The sequence below is a fragment of the Candoia aspera genome, chromosome 1 (assembly GCF_035149785.1).
Source record: "Candoia aspera isolate rCanAsp1 chromosome 1, rCanAsp1.hap2, whole genome shotgun sequence".
Taxonomy (NCBI): Eukaryota; Metazoa; Chordata; class Lepidosauria; order Squamata; family Boidae; genus Candoia; species Candoia aspera.
The window spans coordinates 192145825-192162088 of NC_086153.1; the positions used below are offsets into that span (position 1 = coordinate 192145825).

Sequence of the window (16264 nt, forward strand, 5' to 3'; positions counted from 1 at the left end):
CTTCTTTAATAAAAATCATATTTAAAAAAAAGGACTGTTAGCTAGCAAATTTTGAGGACTTTAATTAATATTATTAAAATGTACAGTCATAAACCAAAAAATGTTGAGGGCTTGCTTGTAAAGCTGGGCTTCTACCCTGGAGATACAGCATATGCCTTTTTTTTCTCTCTCTCCCCAAAAGTTAAGGATCAGAGGCGTGAATTCAAGAATCCCCATTGACCTTTATTAGTACCAGAAAGAGTGCTTTTTCCTTTCCATTTGTCCTATTGAAACAGTCATTCCAAAAAAAACCCAGACGTTCTTCTGAGGCTGACAGAATCCTTCTCCTACTAACAATAATTGTTTCTTTTTTTTATGATTACTGTGTGGATGTTTTTAGTTTTATAAACTGTAAGCTGCCTAGAGTCATAAGAATAGGCAGCATATAAAGGGATATATGTCTGTGTGTGTGTGTGTGCATGTGTGTGTGTGTGTGTATGAATAAATAAATACGCACCAGATGCTGCCATTTTTTTAATGGTCATTTTGATTCCAACACCTTAGAACAACTAGATTCCTGTTTTTAAAGATGGCTTTAAGATATGTCACTTTAAAACACTAACAATTCCAATGCTAACTGCTTAATGGAGGAATCCAGCAAGCCACCCTGGCTCTTTTTCTGAGAAAAGAAAGACAGATTAGAAATCAACCCATCATAAATCAATGTCCATCACTGAGGTCTTCAGCTTGTCTCTCCTAAATCTTAAGTTGTCCTAAGCTCTCCCTCACTTTTTATGATGCCTGCTCAAAGCTTAGGCTGTCCAGAAGTCTGACACTTGTCACTAATATTAATCATTCAAAATTTAAAGTTCCCAGATTCAACATGACCAAACTGAGTCTTATTTCCTCCTGTTATGAGAAGCATGTTCTTAAGAATTTTTATTACTTAAAACAGGTAAAAGAGATATTTAAAACAGTTGTTTAGCCTAAAATGAGCAAAGCATCTGTTTCCAAAAACCATACAAGTCACATAACTGAACAGAGCAGCAAATCTGATACACCAAGTTGCTATCGTAATAGTACTGTTATTTGCAACTTACAGCCACTAAATTTGCAACATATCCAAGAACTAAATCATTCTTCACTAATCTCTTTTTTCAACTTGGAATTTAAAATAAATAAAAATAAAAAGCAAGAGATGAAGTAGCTTTCAGTGCTCCTATGCAAAGGCAGCATGCCAATATATTGCCAATAAAGCAAGTACTACATGTTCTTATTTGGGAAACAAAATACAGTTTTATGGCTTTCAAGAACTTTGACCAACCGTTTTTAGAGTCACAACTAAGTATCCATATTGCACTTGGCTTCTGAATCTTCCTCTCTGAAATAATCCTCCCCAAGTATTCAGTACGAAAAGGACCTATATTGTACGTTGGATTACTGTACTGTATGGATTCAGCACAAGAAAATGTAATTTGCAAATGCAGCCACGAACTCTGTAACACTGAAAACACAGGTTATATGGATGCATTAGGACTGCTACAGTGCCATATTTTCCCCTCTTTTTTCCCTTTCCTCTGGTGCCTTCAGCAGCAGCAGAGTCAAGTAAAGCTTTCCCATCCCTCTATGCCAGAAAGCTCCACCAATTTTCTTCTTGTACAACAGCCAAGAAAAGCACAGAGGTGCTTAGGACAAGAATTGGCAGTGCCAACCCTTAACAGAGAGAGAGGGAGAGACGGAGAGGGAGGGAGAGGGAGAGGGAGGGGGAGGGGAGGGGGAGAGAGAGAGAGAAAGAGAAAGAGAGAGAGAGAGAGAGAGAGAGAGAGAGAGAGAGAGAGAGAGAGAGAGAGAGAGAGAAGAAATTTCCTTTGTGATTTTCCTAACTTATTGCAAATCCAGAACTTAAAACCAACCCACTATGAGTCGCATAAGATACCCTAGCATACAGAATCATAATCAACAGAAATTATCTCTTCAGTTTGGAAACTGGCTGGGGGAGGGGTATTCTTTTCTTACTTCAATGTCTTACTTTATGAAATGGCTAAATTTCACAGAACAGGGTTTCGGCAATGAGAACTGGTCTTGCAATAAAGCAATGCACCATGATCCATATCACTGACTCACAGGGCACTCTCCTTTTCAAGTTTCAGGCATCTTTCATATCTTGCCATAGAATTAGGCTACAAAATCTCCTGGGCCTGAGAGCTTTTAGAGAAGGAAGAGAGAGAGATGTCTTTTGGCACTGTATATGGATTCAGGGCTTCTTTCCTCTAGCGGTGTCTTGACGATCTGGGCAGCCCAGAAGGCACAAAGGAACTCTGCAGCTACTTTACCCTTTTTCTTACACAAGGTGAGTGTAACTACTATCAAGCTTTTCTGGTTATGCCCATTGTGCAACTCCTCTGTGGAGTGGAATTTGGCATAAGAAGGAAGAAACCTCTATTTCAGACCAAGTTTTCAAGTGATGTGTTGCATTCCAAACACAGCATTCTACTTAGAGGCAGAGCTAGGTCATGGACTGGATATTTAACTTTTGGAGAAAATTGAATTTTTCATCTCTTTTATGTTGACAGATCCCTTCTGTGCATCCTGGAAACTGAGCATACAACAAAAAATACCACAGTGGCTTTCTCCCCAGATGCTGATACGAATGGGTTATGACCAGGCAAGGGAGACCCTACTCAAGAAGAGGCTTATGAACAAGGATATTCAGGAAAAGGGAGGAAGAAAGTCTGCACGTGCAGTAGCTGGGTATGATCTCATATTCCCTGGATCCCTCATCAGTTTATTCTCCCAAAGTATTGCAGCATGTCCAACCCTGCAAATTTGGACAGTCTCCCTAAAGCAGTTCTCAAAAGTAGTTTTCAGAGCACTCCCCTTCAGGAAAGACTCTGTTCATATGAAGCACCTGGACCATATTTTTCCACACTGCCTCTTATAGAGAAATCTGTAATACCATGATAGCTTCCTTAATACCAATGTTTCTAGATCAGTTTCATGATTTTTATGCAATTGCTTGACAAGAGCAAAAGTCTGCTTGGCAGCTGGCCAGGAACAGCGTTGTTATATGGAGAAGAAGGAAGTGTAGGAAGACAGAGAAACCAGAGGTCCTTCCATTCTGTCACTGCATATTATTACATTTTACATTGATTTTATGTAATCTGGTATCTCTTATTATAATATGAAGCCATGTAAAGAAGTTTTGCTCCAAGTCTGAAACCAAAATTTATTGATTGAAGTATCTGTGTTGGACACAGAGGAGGGAACTGCCAGCTTGCTCACAAACTTTCATGAAATCCACATACTGTACTCTCCAACAGGGAATTTCTGCTTACCTACCAGGCTAGAACTTGATATACAAGGCTGGCTTTGACAGTGATTTCCATTTAAAATTAAAATAGTAAATAGTTCTAATTGCAGTCTTAATGCCATTTTGTATACGTTAATGCTATGGCATTTTATTTTACAGTAGGAGAGAGAATTACCTGCCCAGCCTGGGCCTATTATCATTTTGCAGATTTTAGGCATGTGCTTTTAAAATAGTTGCTTCCCCCCACCCCTTTTTTTTAAAAATCTTTGCTGTTACCCGCTTTGAGGATTTAAGTTTAGAATTCAATGCGGAACTTAAATTAGTAGAATTGTTGTAAGGATTGCTACATAATGTAAAAAAAGTTGAGCCCCCAGAGGTGTTGCTCTGCTATAGACAAGGCTGCCACGTGCAGAAGACTCTTTGGTTCAAGTTATTTGTGTTCAGGATGGACTGCTGGTAATTTATATCAGAGAGAATAGGCAGACGACCAGGGACTCTCCCAATGGTCTTAGAATCGCCTGTACTTGGCCATGCATAGTAACGATGGTATTAGAACACTAGACTTTGATCATGGAGGATTACAGATTACAGAAAGTCCACTGGATGATATTAGGAAATTCACTATTTCTCTCCCTAATCTACTTTATTGGATAGACATTGGAAAAAACAGCTACTGTATGGCATTTTGGCCTCCTTCAAAGAAAGGAAAAGTAGAAAGGCACTAAAACAAAAAATTAACACATGCCTTTTCAATTTACAGAATTGTCCAATTACAATGTTTATAGCTGCCATATGCTTGGCTGCACCCTAAATATTACTTAAAAAGTAAAGACAAAGTCTCCTTCCAGTCAAGCTCGATTTTTGGTGATTTCATGGACACGTCTATGTTGTTTTCTTGGCAGAGAATATTTTATTGGTCAGTAGTATATTATTGTATCTCTTTGTTTCACTCTGCTTTTGTCCTTTTAAATTTTGCTGGTCATTGACCGAATAAATATCATTGATTGACTGTTGTTTTCTTGGCAGCAATATGGAAGTCATTTGTTACTGTCTTCTTCAGGGATGTTTTTTGTATTTTCTGGTCTAGTCTACAGCCCTGTCTCCAACCCAAGTACTGAACAGACTCATCCTGTTTAGCTTCTGAACCCCAGCACAAACAGCCAATGTTTAATTTTAAGGACTGTTAAAAGCACTTGCATTTCAAGATAACTGTATGTTCTATTCTATAACTCAAATATAAAGAAAGACATATAAACCAATATTTATCTTTTTCCCCATAAAATTATACTGTCCACAACAAAATATTACCTGTAGTTAAAACTGTTCACGCTTTTTAATGAACCACTGCAAAGTACAATTACACTGATTGTTTTTTATTTATTTATTTATTTATCAAATTTATGACCACCCATCTCCCCCCAAGTATACATTTCAGTATAAGGTCACAGTGACACCATTCAGTTTGTGCTGTATCAAAACCATACATTATGCATATTGCGACCTTTATACAGGACCCCTAAAAATAGACGGGATTTAATACCTTGGGGTTGTTTTAGCTGCCCAAATGTTAGTTTTAAAGAGGGTTAAATAAATTCCACATTTTCAGGGGATACTATTCTGTAGGCCAGTTTTCCCTAAAACAATGCCTTCCAAATTGCAGTGACTACTGCAATTCCTAGCCAATATGACCATGCTGGGAAGTGTCATCCATCCTATACAGAGACATCACATTGCACAAGGCTGATGTAAACTGTGGCCCAAAAACAAGGCACTTAGGCAGCTGCCAGGAATTCATATCAGGATCTTGATAAGTCACACTGGTACTAATAGCTCAGGTCCCCTGCACCTAAGGGCAGCAGCAGCAGCAGCATCTCTTTTAATTTTCCACATCAAAGCATCATTCTCTTTGCTGGAACTTCTGTATTTTAGTGTTACAACTTCTAGGGCTTGTTTATGCAGTGTTGCTAGTCCACGTGCCATAGCTTAAACTCAACCAAGCTTGCTTCTGAGTAAGCACACCGAACACCTGACTGTCAGATTTACCATACTCCACCAGTTATTGTAAGGACATTCCAAAACGTTGCATAAAAGCCCACATGACATAGTTTGACAACATTATCATAAGAAAAGGGTGGGGGGACTTTGGAAAGCATTGGATTTTTTCCCTTCAAAGTGAAACCAAAAGTTTTGTTAGTTGAGGCTTTTATTTTAAACTTGGCTGTACTTCCCCAGGGGAAAAAGAGCGATAAAACAGTAGCACTTCCAAGGACTTTCAGTGAAACTCTGTCAGGAGGATGGGAAATACCTAAAACACAGGATATGACAGATGCACTTAATCACCCCTAGGTTCACTGCAAGGGTGAGGTTACTCAAGTATACACATTACCAGAACATTATGGCTGTTAGAATCTCTTGGAAGGAAGGAAGGAAGGAAGGAAGGAAGAAGGAAGGAAGGAAGGAAGGAAGGCGGGGGAGGGAGGAATATCGTAATAGTGCAAAAAGTGACCGCGCTGAATGCAAGAGCAGAAAGTGATTCTAGGAAGGAAGGAAGGGAGGGAGGAAGGAAGGAAAAGAGAGGGAGGGAGAAATATCGTAATAGTGCAAAAAGTGACCGCGCTGAACGCAAGAACAGAAAGTGATTCTTTCAACGCTGAAAAATACAACTTACGTAAAATCCACTTAACAAGCAAAAGGGCTGAGAATGCAAGGCTGACGCCCCCCTTTTCAAGAGGCCGGCTCAACAGAGCTCTCTTTTCCGCCGCGAAGCCCTCAAACGGGCCATGGATTGCGCCAAGTGCTTTCTCCCGCGCAAAAAAACATGAAGGTTTTACTAGGCCCTCCGGCCTTTTGCCGCTCGGCTGGGTCAAGGGAAGAGTCGGCTGCGCCATCTATCCGCCCCCCCACAAATCCGGCCAAAGAAAGGGAGGGCGCGCGTGCCCGCCATGACTCTCTCCGGTCTCCCCGGCACGTGTGGCATTCACTTCGCTCCCCCCACCCCCGCCAGGAGAACCCGAGTAATCTCCACCCCTAAAAGCCCACCCTCCGCTTCCCCAACCAGCCTGCCAGCCTCCCGGAGCCACGCAGCGCCTTCCGCACCTTCCTGGAGGGACGCCCACTTGGCGGTGCCCGCCGACCGAGGAGCTCCTGGTTCCCGCAAGTCAGCTCGCCTCGCTTGCCCAGGTGCGCTTTGGAGGAGCGAGACTTTTGCTCGTTGCCTGACTGGCTCGCGGGGCGGGCGCGGGTGTCTGGGCTCGCGGAGTCTCCCACGCTTCCGGTTAATGTCAAAAGGAGTCAATCAGGCTGCCTCTCAGTGCCTCCGGAGCTCGCAAGAAGAGCACCACCCCGCGCACAGCCCAGGCGAGAACCGAGGGACGAGTCCTGGTCCTCCCACTTGGCCGGCTGGCAGATGGTTGTGGGAGATCCCGGGGCGCCCTGGCTGTCTCCCTCGCCAAGGGAGCCGCTGAGGGGCCTCGGAAAGGCTCCCGGTAGCTCTGGGGCCTTACGGTGGGTGACCCGGGCCGTCCCTTTGCTTTTTCTCCCTCCGAGGAAGATCTCCCGGCGGTGGGGAATCAGGCGCGAATCAGTGTTTTTATGGGCTTTGGGTGCATTATCATCACTTTTAACAGGTTTTTATGTCACCCAAACCAGTCAGATTGGGGTCCAAAATAAATGGTAAACTTGGTTGAGGCTGACAACCCATTGGATTTTAATATATTTTGCTGTACTTCATAAAGTACATGATTATGCCTATAATTTAAATGTGCTAAAGTGATACAGTATTAATTTTGTTAATGAGAAATGGTGCTGAGTTCCAAATCTGTTTAAGAATGCTTTATAATGTGTCCATTCAAGACAAACTTATGGAGGGTTAAGCATCACTGAAGACAGCAGGATTTATTTTGGAGTAAACAGGCATTACACCACAGAGCTGAAATTCTGTGCATATTAAATTTATAGTACTACCAGGTGTTTTGTTTTGTTTTTTAATTTTTAATTTTAAGATACTTTTACATCCAATAACAACATAAATCAAAATTCATTCATAGTTTTCATAGATCATAGATTTGCCAAAATTAAAGCTATTATTTTTACTAATATATATATATATATTTTCCTTGCAAGATGATGCTGTCAAGGTAATGCATGCTATATGCCAGCAAATTTGGAAAACACAAGAATATCCCCATACCAAAAAAGGGAAACACTAAGGAATGTTCAAACTATTGAACAGTGGCACTCATTTCACATGCCAGTAAGGTAATGCTCAAGATCCTGCAAGGTAGACTTCAGCAATTCATGGAGCGAGAATTGCCAGATGTACAAGCTGGGTTTAGAAAAGGCAGAGGAACTAGGGACCAAATTGCCAATATCCGCTGGATAATGGAAAAAGCCAGGGAGTTTCAGAAAAACACCTATTTCTGTTTTATTGACTATTCTAAAGCCTTTGACTGTGTGGACCATAACAGATTGTGGCAAGTTCTTAGTGGTATGGGGATACCAAGTCATCTTGTCTGCCTCCTGAAGAATCTGTATAACGACCAAGTAGCAACAATAAGAACAGACCACGGAACAACGGACTGGTTTAAGATTGGGAAAGGAGTACGGCAGGGCTGTATACTCTCAGCCTACCTATTCAACTTGTATGCAGAACACATCATGCGACATGCTGGGCTTGAGGAATCCAAGGCTGGAGTTAAAATTGCTGGAAGAAACATTAACAATTTCAGATATGCAGATGATACCACTTTGATGGCTGAAAGCGAAGAGGAACTGAGGAGCCTTATGATGAAGGTGAAAGAAGAAAGTGCAAAAGCTGGCTTGCAGCTAAACCTCAAAAAACCAAGATTATGGCAACCAGCTTGATTGATAACTGGCAAATAGAGGGAGAAAATGTAGAAGCAGTGAAAGACTTTGTATTTCTAGGTGCAAAGATTACTGCAGATGCTGACTGCAGTCAGGAAATCAGAAGACGCTTAATCCTTGGGAGAAGAGCAATGACAAATCTCGATAAAATAGTTAAGAGCAGAGACATCACACTGACAACAAAGGTTCGCATAGTTAAAGCAATGGTATTCCCCATAGTAACATATGGCTGCGAGAGCTGGACCATAAGGAAGGCTGAGAGAAGGAAGATCGATGCTTTTGAACTGTGGTGTTGGAGGAAAATTCTGAGAGTGCCTTGGACTGCAGGAAGATCAAACCAGTCCATCCTCCAGGAAATTAAGCCAGACTGCTCACTTGAGGGAATGATATTAAAGGCAAAACTGAAATACTTTGGCCACGTAATGAGAAGACAGGACACCCTGGAGAAGATGCTGATGCTAGGGAGAGTGGAGGGCAAAAGGAAGAGGGGCCGACCAAGGCCAAGATGGATGGATGATATTCTAGAGGTGACGGATTCGTCCCTGGGGGAGCTGGGGGTGTTGACGACCAACAGGAAGCTCTGGCGTGGGCTGGTCCATGAAGTCACGAAGAGTCGGAAGCGACTAAACGAATAAACAACAACATATATATAATCTTATATATGTATATGTGTTTGTATAATCTGTCTGCCTGATAAAAATGTGATGCATCCCACTGTGAACTTAATATTCAAATTTTATCAATAACTTTTTCAACAAGAGCAATTGCCCATACCTAACAATGTCATTTTAGTTATGTTTGTAGGTATTTACTTCTTAAAATATTTTATTCTTTTTATTTGTGTATTTTTTAAATTCAATTTACATAACTGCCCTTCTCAAATACATGATTCAGGGCAGGACACAGCAATTAAAACTATATGAAAAACAAACAAAATATAAGTATATCTATATCTATCTATATAAATATATATAAACAATAATTTAAGAACTATACAATGACACAATATTATTGTTAGTTTGTGAATAGACTTTTCATTTTGACTAAAACAAAAAGCTGATGCATTGACTCCTGGGTTTTTTTTGCATGCATGAAGCTGTATTTGCCACTAGGAATCTCACTGGTTTCAGACAATATTGCTGCAGACTAACCTAAACATAGGCATTTTTAGAATGGATGCTTTTGGATTCAATCTGTCTATAGATAGATATCAAAGGGAAGTTAGAGGAGAGGGGTGGGCTGAAGTACCTTGGGTTTATATTCCTGTTAGCTGACTCAGAAGTAATGCTCAGCCATAGGAACTCACTGGATGACTTTGGGTCAGTCACTCCCACTGACCCCAGCCTACCTCACAGGGTTGCTCTGGTGGAGATAAAATGGACAGTGATGCCATGTGTGCTACCCTGTGCTCCTGGAGGAAAGACAGGATGTACATCTATCAAATGAATAACATAAGTATTTTTTTTTAAGCATTTAGACTGGTCATTTTTAGTTGGAAGAAAATGTATCCTCAGAGGCCCAGTCAGGAATGCTGCCCAGGTCCAGCCTGGGAAGCCCAGGGAGTTTCCTCCGCAAGCTGTCTCCTCCTCTGGGTGCCTTCTGCTTGGAGAGGCACAAAGGCCGCTGCTGCTTCTGATTCCTCCTCCACATCATATAATCATCCTGTAGGTTGGGGTGTAACCCACAAAACTTGAATCACAACCTGGCAGAAGTTCCCAGAAGTAGTAAACAATCTCTGATTTTTTTCCAAATTTAATCCTCACCAAAGCCAACCCACTGTTTACTGGATATTCATCCGAAAGATCTTGGTTTGAGGCTCTCTGTGCTAATTGATGCATCCTAGCTGCCAGCTGCAAGCTTACCTACCTGGACAGGTGAACCTTGCTTCAGGGATACACGCTCACACACTCTGATTCCTGCAATGCCTTGTACGTGGGTCGGTCCTGTGCTGCTCTAGAAACTTTAGCTGGACCAGATTATGATGAAAACATTATTGACTGGGTCTGGGTTTTATGATCAGACTTTATCATCTTTTTTGGTTCCAAGGCTATTGCTAGATGGATGATTTTGATCTTCAAGGTTCTTCATGGCTGGAGCACGTAAAGGGTGGCTCACTCAAAATTTCTACCTGAACCCCTGCTTCATGAGACTCCACCAAGGGATGTTTGGTGTACAGCTAGGAATGAAAATGGCTTTTTAGTGGCAATACCCAAGCTGCGGAATCCTCTTCATCTAAAAACAGATGCATGGTGTGTACTTTAATGTATTTTTAGTGTCTAGGAAAGCCCTTTTAGCCAAACCTAACTAATCTTGAAAGAGTCAAGCAAGTCAAATCTGTTTAGTGCTTGGAAGGGAGACCACTAGGAAATCTCAGGGTGATAGGCTAGACTGGAAAATTGCAGAAACATCCCAGAAGGTGTTTTTAAAGATGGGTTTCTTTAAAACCATTTTAATATCCCCCAGTTTGGGGGATTTTAAATTTTTTTAACAATATTGTAATAAACAAGTAAGTGATGTTTTCTTTTGTTTTTAATTTTTGCTTTATTAGGTTTGGAGGCTTATAAGGGCAGTGGTAATTATCTCATAGCAATCTTCCAGTAAAGTCCCATCCAGGTAAATCTCAGGAAACAGGAACATGTGAGATAAAAGATCTTGTCTGCATCTTCTCCTTTGTCCTTGGTGGAGTTGGTGGTGCTCTTTAAAGCAGACCCGTCTAATGTCAGTGCCCTCCAGTTATGTGGGCTTCACTTCATGCAGTTCTCAGCAGTGATACTTTTAGCTGGGGAATTTTTGGAGAGGATGGCCAGACATCTGGAACACAATGAGGTGTTGGATCCTTCTATGCCTTGGGAAGAGCAGGGAATACCACAGGGAACTCATGCTTGGATTTTGAGAAGGCAAAAGGCCAGATCCTTATGTTGAGAGGGCATGTCAAGATAGACTTGTGTAGCATTCAGAGACTTCCCGTTATATTTGTGTCTCCCCCCACCCCACCCCACCCCACCCCACCCCTGCTTATTTTTGACTGGTGCTAATTTTAGTATGAGCTGTATCCCTTTGACTCACCTGTGCATGTCACATAGTATGCATATCCCCACGGATGGGAGATGCTATGTGATTATCGATGACTAATTTGTTTATCTCACCCCCTCTCTGAATTATTCAAATTACTTGGGGATATATTTAAACAGAACATTCTAACTACTAGCTAACTGTCTCAATTTTCAGTGTTCATTTAAACATCATTTGATTTTCTAAGACCTTGTAACTGGGCAGAATTCCTTAGTCAGGTCCATCCAGTAATACCCTATGAACATCAAAATGAGGCATGATTGGCATCTGCTGCCAACCATGCTGATGAAGAAATGGCAACACACATGGTGATATCCCAACACAATCCCCACCCTTTGTATTTGTGCCCCAGTGAAAGAAGTAAGTATGTACATCACAGGATTTGAATCATGATATCAGGATATGGCGATACAGGATGGAAGTTCATTTGTTGCATATAAGCCTCATGTTGTATTACAAACTAGATGGTTTTAGAAAAATTAACAAAGCTAGTCAGAATCTCATGGCACCCAGACATATATGAAGAATAATTAGTTCACAATGCACTTTCAGTTTGCTATGCTCTAAGTAATGATGGAATAATTAGGAGTAATGTTTTATTACTTATTCTGAGGTTTGTAAATCATACCTGGATCACCAATTCCCAACATCAAGGGCATCATCAATGATGATGATGCTTGATCTTTCCTCTTCCTGCTGGCACAGCACCTACACTCCTGTGTCTCTTTTCTATGGCCACGTACTTAATAATTTCCACCATCTGTTAGATGAAAAATTACAGCTTAGCAATGTGGATGTGTGAAGGCAAAATCCAGTTTGAATTAATTTCAGTTGAGATTTGCAGTTTGTTCGGTTTGGATATCTGAAATCACATCAGTCAGACTTTGGAATCGATTCAGAGGAAAATATTGCTGCACATGTACAGAATTTACCCAGATCATCTCAACTGATTTGGAGGCACGCAATGATACCACGGTTTTTAAATGGACTTGCCAATTTGATTGGGAAACCTGATTCCAGGCCAGATACAATGGAACTATCTTCAAATGGAGTCTCTGAATTGAATCTTGGCGTACTCCCCATTCAGCGGTAACTTCTGCAGAAATCCCAGGGACCACAAGCAAGGTGTTTGGGAAGCACCTGAGGTTCTACAAGCTTTAGGATTGCACTTATATCTATTTCCCTAGTGACGAAACCTAGAGCTTTCCATAGAAGCTTTTTCTGTTCTAAGGGAGGCCAGCTGGCAGAGAAAGATGGTTGCTTGTCCTAACACAGCTTCCCATTTGCCGCCAGAGATGCAATTAAATCAGGATAATTAAATTCAATCAGGATAATCTAGTGAGATGTCCAAGAAAATAAGAGTGCATAATCATCCTCAAGCATGGCCTCCAACTTACCCTTGATTTTTTCATCGTGATCAGGGGTTCACAGACTGACTTTGCCCTCTTGAGCCCTAATAATGCCTATTCCGATTGGAAAGAAAGCTTATTTGCTGCTGTTATCTTCAGAAGAAATCCAGAGCATGAGAACAATAGATTTTTAAACATCCAATGTGAAGAGAGAGACAAGAATACGTAAGAACAATAATCACCAACATTCACAGTTATCTGCAGAGTTGAGCATAAATATATTAAGGTTCCATATTTGGTTTCTACGGCCACTCTCAGGCCATGTTCAGGTTAAACCATTTTATTGTTTAATATTTCTACTATCACAGTTTGTGACCGCTTTACTCAGCTGGCACTTACTCATACACTGTCATCGTTCCCAAACATATTCCTAATCTTGCGACTAAAGCCCTCATGCTAATTCTTACATTAAACTTTGTGATACAGTAATCCCTGTTTTAATTTCAGAGCAGTTTTTCAGTGGGGCAAGGTGGCTTTTAACACTGCTTAGCTTTCAGTTTACACGGATTTTTTTTTAAATGCCTAGTGATTCTTATGTCTGTTTCCTGACCTAGCCTACCTCAAAGGGCTGGCAGTGCTGACAGGGAAGGGTGATCCGCCTACAGCAGGAGCCAGCAAAAGCAGCTTCTGGACTCTTCCAGCTCCAGATAGGCAGATTCTATTAGCTAAAGTCTGAAAACAGTGATCCTGGCATACCAGCGGAGGAGCTTGGAAGTATCAGTAGTTTTGAAAAGGTGGATTTTATTTATTTTCCATGTATTTCTCTGAAGTGGCAGACAGGGTGTGTTTGGGTGTGCGCGCACAAAGCTGGCGTGTAGGACAATGCAGTCAGTAATTTGCTGACTTTTTTTTATGCTTGGTTGTTGGGCAAAGGGGCTGGCAATGATTGGTTTGAGGGTTCTGATTTCCAGAGTGTTATGAGTAGTCAAGACACCCTGGAACAATATTGGGGGCTCTGGATTAGTACCAGAAGGGCTGGGGATTAGGAAGGCTTCGTTTTTGAATATCCTCATGATTTTCTTCCCTTAAGTTTTTAGACTAGGGGGCATTCCCAGCGAAAGGCCTTGCTGGAATGGAGGCAAGACTAACAGTATTGTTACTTTCATTTGCTGAAGAACATCTTAAAAAAGAATGGCAGCCATGGCGGCTTTAGATCCTGTGTTGGCATAATTAATATCTCATAATTAGATTTGTGTGTATATGTGTGCATCTGAGTCAGCATTGGCTCCTGGCGGCTGCCTGAACTTGTCCCTGCAGGTCCTTGGCAAGATTTTCGGAAGTGGTTTGCCCTTGCCTGCTTCCCAGGGCTGAGAGAGTGCGACTGGCCCAGGGTCACCCAGCTGGCTTCGTGCCTCAGGCGGGACTAGCACTCACTGTCTCCTGGTTTCTAGCCCGGGGCCTTCACCACTACACCAGACTGGCTTTCGGTTAGATATTTAGCAGTAATGCATTTAGCCAGGGAAGGATTCTTTAGATGGGAACATATATTAGCTGTGTACTTTGGAATCTGGTAAGCCTGATCCTTTCATCCCACTGCTGAGTGACTCCCTAGATCAGTTTTGAACCCTCATAGTGTTTCCTGCTCTGAATGCAGAACTGTCTTCGGAGGCATCTCATTCATTATCTGGGGAAAGGAGGCAGAGAGCAGAATGAGACCGAGCTCCCTTCCTCCAGGATAAGGTTGCTGAAGGAAAAAGGAGACTTCTAAAATTCTGAGAAGAACAGGGTTAGAAGAATGTCCATGGTGTGGGGATCCTATCTCGCTGTGGATGCGTGGGAAGGTTATTCTTACATAGAAATGTAGACATACACACACCCGCTAAAGCATGATTTCCATAGATGGGGTTTCTACAACCCTTCAATTCATCTCAACTCCAAAATTTGAAATCTGCGCATGGAATGTTTACCCTCAAAGTTGAATCTGGGTGCTGACAAAGTTTCTGATTTTTTTTGAAGTAACACTTTTCAAATCTAGCTATTATTTCCTTTAATAGCTAATATGATGACCTTTGGTGACATCTGCTTCGGGTACCTGCTGAACTTTAATGCTGATCACAGTACAGACCACAGAGGTTATTTGAAAAGGCAGGGTGTAATGCATTTCAGATTAACAGTGGAAGAAAAGCTATTCAGAGAGCCAGAGGTTCCCTTTACTGTACCACACTCTATGCTGCTTTTCTTATTATCAGTAGGGGAAAAAAATGAAATGAGAATAGCACATCTTTTAATTTCCTTCCACTATTACCTCTTGATTTGCATTCCGGTCTCCCAGAAGGAATACGTCTGAATTCAGAAGAAGGCTATTTAAGCTGCATGGTGTTTAAAAATTGCTGGAAGAGGTTAAGGTACCGTATATTATGCAGTTGACCTTACTAAGAAGCTACGTTAACAATTTAGGCTTATAATTTTCTCCAGTTACTTTTTGTTAAAATTTTTCTTTTTTCTTTTCTTTTTTCATAGCAAAACTCATTATCTGCTCTAGGTACCCCTGCAGGTTAAATGCTTTGATTTCGCTTAACTTGTTTGGCTAGATTTTTAAATGGCATTAAAAATCATATTAAAAGTTATTTGACTTATATAGAATTGCTCTGGCCTTTCCCCTTCCAGTCAAGGGAATTATTTTGTTTTGTCTTTTTATCTACTTTCACTGCAAGAACCAAGTTGCAGAGCAAATCCTGTTATACTGAAATACCCAATGTATTTTTTCAGGATTCCTTAAAAGATAACCTCCAGGTCTCAGCTAATAATCTTGGAACCTTCCTAGAACAATCAAAGATAGGATATTCCTCTTGATATTGGAACTTCCTTTGAGAAAATGGCAGGACAACAGACATGATCAAGACAAATTTTACAGCAAGTAATATTTTTTGGAAGTATGTGTAGCTTGGTAAGGAAGAGAAAGAGTTCTTGCTGTACAGTACATCAGTTTGCAGTCTTCTCTGCATCAGTTACTACTGTGCTACTACTTAATGACTTCAATTAAGAAAAAAAGCATTGCTTGATGGTGCTCCCAAAATCTAACTGATCTCCAGAAACCTCACTGATTCACCTCCCTTGAATGGATAACCAGTATGCAGATTCCATGAGATACTTAAATAGGTTTTTCTGTTCTGCTGATGTATATGGGAAAACACCTGGTAGAAACTTGGCTCTGTGACTCAACACTTAAAGGAACTTTTCAGAATTTCCCCTTGGCAAACCAGTCATTCTTCTCAGGATCATCTGGAAAAGCTTGTTTGGGGTGTGATAGAGACTGTTGTATTCTAACTTTATCTGAGGATGTGATGGAATGTCCAAAAGTATATTTTCTTTGACACTGCAGTTGGATGCAGTCTAAGAAAGTGCCTGAGAACTATCTACAGTGGTGCTTAAAAGTCTGTGAATCCTTTTGAATTTTCTATATTTCTGCATAAATATGACCTAAAACATGATCTGTTCTCCACACAAGATAAAGAGAAGCCAATTAAACGAACGAATCAAAAACATTATACTTGTTCATTTATTTATTGAGGAAAATGATCCAAAGCTACATATCTGTGTGTGGCAAAAGTATGTGAACCCTTATTTTCACTAACTGGTGAGCCCCCCATGAGCAGCAATAACTGCAACTCAATGTTTCTAATAACTGTTG

The 16264-nt window shown here is 41.1% G+C and overlaps 1 protein-coding gene across 2 annotated transcripts in view; it reads right to left on the reverse strand.

The window, feature by feature from the left end:
• The window catches only part of MAP3K20 (mitogen-activated protein kinase kinase kinase 20), a 120648-nt gene extending 114000 nt beyond the window's left edge, over positions 1-6648 (reverse strand). The window contains exon 1 of one of the 2 annotated variants that reach the window (XM_063318168.1): positions 6386-6637. The gene's annotated coding sequence lies outside the window, so the exon portion shown is untranslated. Of the gene's footprint in view, positions 1-6385 lie in introns of both variants that reach the window. The other variant, XM_063318169.1, reaches the window with a different exon arrangement.
• Between the last annotated feature and the right edge of the window lie 9616 nt (positions 6649-16264).